At 47.1% G+C, this 8,924-nt stretch overlaps 1 long non-coding RNA gene across 1 annotated transcript in view; it reads right to left on the bottom strand.

Moving 5' to 3' along the window:
* The window catches only part of LOC104651209 (uncharacterized), a 30,902-nt gene that overhangs the window by 11,404 nt on the left and 10,574 nt on the right, over positions 1-8,924 (bottom strand). Inside the window, exon 2 of the long non-coding RNA XR_744717.2 lies at positions 5,508-5,626. This is a non-coding gene — a long non-coding RNA (uncharacterized LOC104651209). The remainder of the gene's footprint in view (positions 1-5,507; positions 5,627-8,924) is intronic.

Below are 8,924 nucleotides of genomic sequence, written 5' to 3'. Positions count from 1 at the left end.
TGTTTCTTTTCTTTTCTTTCTCTTTCTTTCTTTCTTTCTTTCTTTCTTTTTCTTTCCTTCTCTCTTCTCTCTCTCCCTTTTCTTTCTTTCTCCTTCTCTCTTTCTTTCTTTTTCAGAATCTCGCTTTGCCTCCCAGGCTGGAGTGCAGTGGCGTGATCTCGGCTCACTGCAACTTCCACCTCCTGGGTTCCAGCAATTCTCCTGCCTCAGCCTCCCGAGTAGCAGGGATAGCAGGTGCACACCACCATGCCCAGCTAACTTTTTGAACTTTTAGTAGAGATGGGATTTCACCATGTTGGCCAGGCGGGTCTCAAACTCTTGACCTCAGGTGATCTGCCCACCTCAGCCTCCCAGAGTGCTGGGATTATAGGTGTGAACCACCCCACCCAGCCTAGGCTAAGCTTTTAATGACTTCCCTTTTAGCTCTACCGACATACAGATGGGCATCTCGTCTTCCTCTGGACCTCAGTTTACCCATTCTCTGAAGTGAGAAGGCCTGTCGTGCTCCCTGGCTTCATGAACAATTTCTCTCCACTCGGCTCATGGGGCAGTATGAAGGCATGTGGCCCCAGACATGTATTTCTCAGCCCGAGTGCATTTGAGGTTTTGGGGTGTCTGCTGGGTGATTGCCAGACATCTGCAGACTCAGAAGTTTTACGGATGGTTAGTACCCAAGCAAACCTCTATCCCTGCCGAGGTGCTTCTACCACCAAGAGCCCTGTGGTGGAACTCAGCCACCTCCTGCAGTGGGGCTTGGGAAAACCATTTTCCCTCTGGGTCCCCTCTCCAACCTGTCCGTGAGAGTGAACTACACCACTTATGATTCCTTGATTCAGATGCAAGTTCACCCTCACTTGCTTTGGCACCTAGCTTTCTTTTACCTTAAAAAACCCCAAGGATCAAGTTTGACCTGAGAACAGTGAGGACAAGTGTGGTTCTGGTCACTGGCCCAGAGGAGAAGCCTGCACTCTCCCTTCCTGTTCCTGGGTGGCAGTGGGGAGGGCATGTGGAGTCGAGCCTGTCCCCTGGGCCGTGGGCCCGCTTGCTGGGCAGTTGTGTCCCTTGGCAGTGCCTTTGCAGCAGGCTCCGAGCACGTGCTGGGAAGCTATGGGGGCTGACCACCCAGCGCCCCACAGAGAGCCTCAGAAAGGCACAGCACCCTCTGCCAGCTGCATGGCCTTTCAGTTCAGGTTTCCTTTGAAAATGACTTTAAAGGACTTGCCAACTCAAGTCCTCAACTCACCCTGCTCTTTGAAAAGGGAGAAAATGATCCCTCTGCTCCCATAGAAACTTGGCAGAAGAACTTACAAAACAGACAGCTTCAGGAATGACAATTCACAGGCCGAAGGGAAGCTGGCCCCAGGGTCCCTCTGCTCCCAGAGTACCTCCAAGTTTGTTTGCATTTCATTACTGTTTAATAGAGAGAAGGAGGGGCGAGGGCAGATAGTGTGGGTGGCCACTTAAACAAAAGGGAGGATCAAAGCATGAGTAACTGCAGCCAATTGACAATCAATAATAACAACTAAAAAGAATTGCCTCTAAGGAGATAAGTCAGGGCAAAGGGAATATAAAATGTTTACTAAAAAGCATGATGCAAATGCAACTTTTCACCAACACATGGAATATGCATGATGTTCTTCTCTACATTGTGGGATTTTTAGAGGAAGGGTTTCTGAGGACCAGGATGACGAGGTTGTGTAAGGGGTAAGCCCAGAGAATTGGGGTGGTTAGAATTATGTAGAGCTATTTAGGAGTTGGAAAGGATGGGAAAGTAAGATCACCAAGCTCAAGTCTTGCGTCTGATCCAAGAAAGGATTGAGGCAGGAGGGGTGAAGACACTTTCCTACTGCCAGCCAGATCCTGGGGTGGAGAGTGGAGAACAGGCTCCTGCTGCTACAACCCTGAGGGACGGAAACCCAGAGGCAGATGTTCCATTTAATTTTTAGTATTTATTATTATTATTTTGTTTTTCTTAGAGATGGAGTTTTGCTCTGTCACTCAGGCTGGCGGGCAATGGCACGATCGTACTCACTTGAAGGACGACAGGGGCACGCCACCATGCTGGGTTACAAACGTTCCATTTGAGACATGGGGAAATGGAAGCAGGAGCTAGTCCAAGGTCATGCAGCTAAGAAGTGTCCAGGTAGACTGACTTGACACAACGGTTGTCGATAGAAGTTTAATCAGTTCAATTCAATTGTTAAGCCTCAGGCTTCTCGGAGACGCGAGCTATTCCCTTTGGAATCTGGGTTTCCATTTTCTCCCTCTGTCTCACTCATAGTAATAATTAATAATAAGGCCGGGTGTGGTGGCTCATGCCTGTAATCAAAGCACTATGGGAGGCCGAGGCAGGTGAATCACTTGAGGTCAGGAGTTTGAGACCAGCCTGGTTAATAAGGAGAAATCCCGTCTCTACTAAAAACACAAAAATTAGCTAGGCATGGTAGCATGTGCCTGTAATCCCAGCTACTAGGGAGGCTGAGCCAGGAGAATTGCTTGAATCCAGGGGCTGGAGGTTGCAGTGAGTCAAGATCACGCCACTGCACTCCAGCCTGGGTGAAAGAGTGAGACTCTGTCTCAAAATAATAATAATAATAATAATAATACTAAGTTTTCTTGTGTTCCACCAGAGGCGTGCATTGGTAAGGACTAAGATCATTAGAATGGGGAAGAGAAGCTGAGGGAAGCTGACCCCTGAAGAGTATTTGGGCCACATTAGTGGTAGAGCTCCAGAATGAGGACTGCAGAATCTATTTCTATGAAGCTTATAATTGTGTTGGGGTTTCTAGTCTTAGATTTCTAGGATAATCCATCCTTCTTACAACCACTTTATAATGAGATCACTGCCTCCATTTCTACATCACTGCCATTACTTGGACTGGCCTGTATGAGTCTATTTCCTGGAACCAAAAGAGCATAATTTACACACAGATAGTCATGCCTCTGGGGTTTTGCCATTAGAAGGATCCTTACACTTCTTTGACAAGGCCCAAGCTTCTCTATAGTGGAGGCCAAGGCATGCTGTAATCCCTTTAAGATAAGGAACAAAACATCATTCCCCCAAAATACCATACTCAGTTGGAAATGCAATGTTCCCCCCATCCCCAGAGCAGCGATAGGAAGCTTCCAAACAACACACAGAAGCCCAGCCCTGGCATGGGCGCACTGCCCAGCATATGTAATATAGCATCCAGGGCCTGCATCCAAAGATGAGCAAGCTTCAGCAGTCACTAAGAAAGTGGCCTTCTCGCATTCCCGATGACTCATGGGAGAAAAAGAGAAGAAAAATTAACATAAAAAAAGAAAGTGGCCTCCTAGAAAGACAGCTGCCCAGGGAGGAGGACTTTGGCTGGTGTCTAGGAAAGAACCCTAGTGGGGTCTGCAGCCCCTGAGTACTATATTGCTCCCCAACCTTTGGGGAGCACCACTCCCCCAACACATACTCACCCCTGCACTCCCTCCTCAAGCCCAAGAAAGGAAGAAAACAGAAAGTAAAGTAAGAGGTCAGCCTCCAAGGTGGTGGAGGCGGGGGGATCTTGAAGGGTGAGCAAGGGGTGGGGGGCGGGGGATGTCCTGGCCCAGCTAGCAAAAGTGGGGGACAGACTTTCTAGCTTCACCTCACCCCCCAATCCCCAGCCCCTTATTAAATGAGGCTGGCTCATTTAACCCCAGATGACGGCTGCTCAACATATCTAAGAGATGAGTTCCCTGGGCCTTTCCTTCCTTTTAGGACCCCAAGAAGGCAAGTTGGTTATGTAAATACATATGGAGTTGGAATCACATAACACCGTAACTGGAGAGAGTTTAGTGATCATTCTCTTCTATAGGTGAAAAAAAAAAAAAAAGCCTGAAAGGGAAAGGTGATGTGCTTAAGGTCACACCAGGAATTCTTATCAAATATCTCCTGACTTCCAGTGAGGTTTGTAATGAGTTCCAGCTCTCAGAGGTTTTGTAGTCAAAATTACAAGAAAAAACATGGACATAGACGGAAGGAAAATCACAGGGAAACACCAAACGATATAAAATTATGGCTAACAAATGATGTTTCTCAATGAGACCATGCGGGCACAGGGAGGGGAACATCACACACCAGAGCCTGTCGGGGGTGGGGGCGCTAGGGGAGGGATAGCAGGGGGTGGGGGGACTGGGGAGGGATAGCATTAGGAGAAACACCTAATGTAGATGATGGTTGATGGGGGGCAGCAAACCACCATGGCATGTGTGTATCTTTGTAACAAACCTGCACGTTCTGCACATGTATCCCAGAAATTAAAGTATAATTTAAAAAGAAATGATGTTCCTACAGATTCAGCATATCTTGAGAAGGGGCATGCTCAGAATGGCAAATTGTTCTTTCAGGGAGGTACAAGGGGGACAGCCTTGCTGAGCTGGGGGCCCATGGACAGGCACTCTCAGGGTTTTCAGGTGTCTCCCGCCTGTTCTGTGGCACTTCAGTGCCTCCTTCCATCTGGACAGAGCTGTCCTCTGATGTCATCAGTAGGAGCCACTTCTAGAGGTGTGTTAGTTTGCCAAGGCTACTGAAACAAAGTACCACACACTGAAGTGGCTTAAACGACAGAATTTTATTGCCTCATGGCTCTGAAGGCCAGAAGTCTGATATCAAAGTGTTGGCACCGTTGATTTCTTTTGAGGGCTGTAAGAAAGAATCTGTCCCAGGCTTCTCTCCTAGCTTCCGATCATTTCCTGGCAATCTGGCACTCTTTGGCTGGTAGAAGGATCCCTTCGATGTTTTCATCTTCACCTGGTGTTCTTTTTGCATCCATGTCTCTGTATCCAAAGCCTTTTTATGAGGCCATCACTTGTGGTAAATTAAAGCCCATCTAACGATCTCCACTTAACTAATTATATCTGCAATGACCCTATTTTCAAATAAGTTCCCATTCTAAGGTACTAGAAGGTAGACTTCAACATATGAATTTTGGGAGGACATGATACAACTCAGCAGAGGCTGTCTATGGGAAGAAAGATGAGGAGAAATGCTCTCAGAAACGGCACCACCCTAGCCTCTTGCTTGCGCTTTCTTCTAGCTGTCAAAGCCTCCGGGAATTAAGATCTGGAGGGCCTTCTCACCACCAGTAGGCTTTGCACTCATGGTCTCCTTCACTCTCACGACAACTCACTGAAATGGATTTGTTTTACCTCTTACAGACGAGAAGAATAGGGTACAAGAAGGCCATGACTCTTGGTCAAGATCAGGCAATACATCTCTTCTTTCTTCTCTAGCTAGTTTTGTCTTTTATGTCACTGGTGGATCTCTGTCCAAAAGAACACAAGAGAACAAAATAATTGTGCTCTCTGAACAACCACACTTGGATTATGCGGGTGGGAGAAAGCTCTAGATCCAGGTAGGTCTTCACGAAACAGGAATCACCAAGAACTTATATACCAGACCAGACCATCATGGGCTTGATAAAAGCCCCTTAACAAGAACTGGAAACTATTGTAGTTAATGGTGTCTTGAATAACCATGGAGTATTTGAGCTTACCCCACTGATGATCTCATCCAGCAATTATGTGCCATAGGGGGCTTTCAGACATATTGCTGCCTGCTCCCCAGGTGAGTCTAACTTACAACCAGGCATGAGAATTCTGATCGAATCCAACTCTACCATAAAGAAAAGAAAGCCAAGCAACATTAAGCAAATAAATTCTATAAGGACTAGGACATAGCCCCCCTCCCCTCCAAGTCTATGCCAGTATTAGTTCCTCTGAAATCGTACTACCATAATTTCCTATTCCCAGAAACCTTAGTGCTGCCACTAGATGGTTATCTTCTTCATAGACATTCATATCTGATTACTTATTTGGCACAACCTTGTGTATGTGTGTGTGTGTGGGAGACCTTATTTCAATGAACAGGAATTATAAACAGGCAGAACTCAGCTTGACAGAATAAAGGATTTTCTGCTATCTGAAGATGGAATGGGCTTTGGATGAGTATCTGGACTCACCATTGAAGGAGACTTAAGACTAAGATGTGTGGTGAGTTGGCAGCAATCCCGACTTTTGGGGAGGGTTGGATTAAATGACTCTAAGGGCCAGATGCGATGGCTCACGTTTGTCATTCCAGCACTTTGGGAGGCCGAGGCAGGTGGATCATTTGAGGGAAGGAGTTCAAGACTAGCCTGGCCAACATAGAGAAACCCCATCTCTACTAAAAATACATCAATAAGCCAGGCACGGTGGTGGGCGCCTGTAATCCCAGCTATTTGGGAGAGGCTGAGGCAGGAGAATCACTTGAGCCTGGGAGGTGGAGGTTGTGGTGAGCCAAGATGCGCCACTGTATGCCAGTCTGGGCAACAGAGTGAGACCCTATCTTAGAAAAAAAAAATACTCCACGGTCCCTTTCAAACTTGAGATTGTACAAGATCGTATCCTATTTAGAAACGGATTTTGATCATGGTGAGGGATTCAGAGGATGTGTTTGCTCCTAGGAGTCTCAGGAAGGAAGGGCCATGGAAATCTGGGGGCCATTTGCGTGGGCTTGGGCAGCTCCTGTAACCTGAATTGACCTGCACTCCAGGGACCAAGTTTTGTCTTTCTTTGTTTTTTTTTTTTTTTTTTTTTTTTTTTTTTTTTTTTTTTACTAATGTACAGAGGCTTACAGTTTCATACATATCATTTTCTGATAGTGAGGCTATAACCTTGTCTCCCATCATTTCTACCTGGCGCACCTTATTCTTCAGTCCCATGGAGAAGCTCACCATTTCCCAAACCTGTGAGGCTTCAGTATCTTTGCGAACACCAAGACTCCTGCCTAGCAAGTCTCTTTTCTCCATCTATCCTCCCTTCAGTCCCTCTCTTCTTCCTGCCTGTGAATGCCTTCAACCTGAACAACTGTGAGCAGCTGTACAGCGCCATTGAGTGACGGAGTAAAAGGGTGAGCACACGGTTCCACGCTCCTGTTGGTCCCTGTTTCTGAGGCTGTTCTACTGGTGCAGTCTAGCAAATAGCCACAAGGTGGCAGGGTAGACCGAGAAGTGCAGGCTGCAGGTGCCACTTTTTCTGGCTCCAAGGATAGAGGAAGGCCTAAATGGGGCCAGTGCTTTTTTTTTTTTTTTGAGTTCGTCTCCTATGCCTTTGTACCTGTTCTCTTTCTATATCCTCTTTTTCGTCTCAGCAGAGCCATCCGACAGAACCGACTGGGAATTCTGACCCCCAAATCTCTCTTTTGGAGATCTACTTGAATGTCAAGTTCCATTCTGAATCGTTCCTTTGAGGATCAGGAGTTGCCAGTTGTTCTCGAAAACGTAAGCTGTCATGTCTCAATGCTTGGGCAAAAGAGGGCAATTCCCAGTAGAACTGTGGAGGGAAGCAGGGATTTATGATATGACACTAATCTAGTGTCTAGTGTACCACACTTTACGAATCACAAACGCCTTTCATCTCAAAGGGATCACTTAATCCTCACCACGATCTCGTCGGTTAAGGAAGCAAGACATCCCATTTGTCAGGTGACGAAACTGAGGTTCGGAGAGGAGAGCCTACGAACAATCTGGCTCGTGGGTGGCAGGGCCGGGAACAGACGATTTGCCTTCTGACTTGCCGTGGGGGATTCAGCTAGCACAGGCAGTTACTTTGTGTGACAGTGGATGAATAAACAAAAAGGTACAGCTATCTTTGAGAGGCAGGAGAATAGTGTCTGGAGGCGGAAAACCTAAGGCCAGTTTGCACTGGTTTCCTAGAACTGAATAAAAAGGAAAACCCCACCTCTCCACATGCAAGAAACAAAACGATCAGAGCCTTTGAAACTGGCTGCCCCGCACTCCGGCTTTCTGCCTTGCAGATGAAAAATCAAAGTACCTCTGACTTGTCTCCTACTGCAACCAATCAGACTGGTTGTAGGCCTAGCCGCCATTTGCAAAGGCCAATCAGATTGGTTGCGAGCCACTGCTTCATTTACATAGGGTGTGAACCAAGTAACCAATTAGAAACCCCTAGAGGGTATTCAAAGCCCCGAGCGTCCAATACTTTGTTCAAAATGCCAAGAACCGGAACACCCTCCGCTGGTAGCATTTGTGTACCTTTGAGCACAGCTTTTTCAACTCACAACAGCGTAAGAAAATTTAGGCTTTTAGGATTGGTGTTCTCTTAGGTTCAAAACTGTAAATTCTGGGTATAGACAGGGAGGAAACTACCGGGGCATGCCATGGCACTCACCACCTGCACCATAGTGTAGGCCTGTGCCCCGCAGGGCTGGTGCCTGGGCTGAGGGCTGGGTGCATCTCAAGAGCCTCCCCGCTTGCCCTCAGTGCCAGGGGCTTGCTGAGGTGCCCCTTAAGCATTGCTATGTTTACACTCAATGACTCTGGGCAATTGTGTGTGGGAGACAGCATCAAAACCCTGCTGTCCTGGGTCCTGACACAGTGAAAGCCAGGACAAACAGCTTCCGCTTTGATTCCAGACCAGGCTCTGCTGTTGACCAGCTACTGACCTTGGTCAGGAAACTCACTGTCTCTGGGCCTCAGCTTCGGACTGCAAATGCAAAGACTGTGCGGGATAATCTTCAGGACCCCTTTTGGAAACAGTGACAAGGACTTTGCCAGTCAAAGTAACTGAGCGAGGGAGGTAGGAGACTGCTCTCAGTAGGGGTGTTCTGGGAATATAAACCACTCATTGAGGCCACAGAGTTCTAACTGCTGGGGGCCAGCCCTGTCCCATTCACTGTTCCCAAGGCTTCCTGCGTCCAGGATACCAACACGCATGGACTCAGGACTGAAGGTTTCTTATTCATGCCTCCTGATATTTTCACAAATCAAAAGGGGCTAACAAAAATGACGCTAGTTATCAGAAACTCAGATTCATTTTTCAGTTCACCAGGGCTTCAAAGTTCCTCTACATGTAAAAATATGGAACCTTGCTGAGATACACTTTGTCTTTTTAAAAATGGCATCTATTGTTCT

This window comes from Saimiri boliviensis, chromosome 8 (assembly GCF_048565385.1).
Source record: "Saimiri boliviensis isolate mSaiBol1 chromosome 8, mSaiBol1.pri, whole genome shotgun sequence".
Lineage (NCBI taxonomy): Eukaryota > Metazoa > Chordata > Mammalia > Primates > Cebidae > Saimiri > Saimiri boliviensis.
This window is presented reverse-complemented; position numbering and strand designations above follow the sequence as displayed.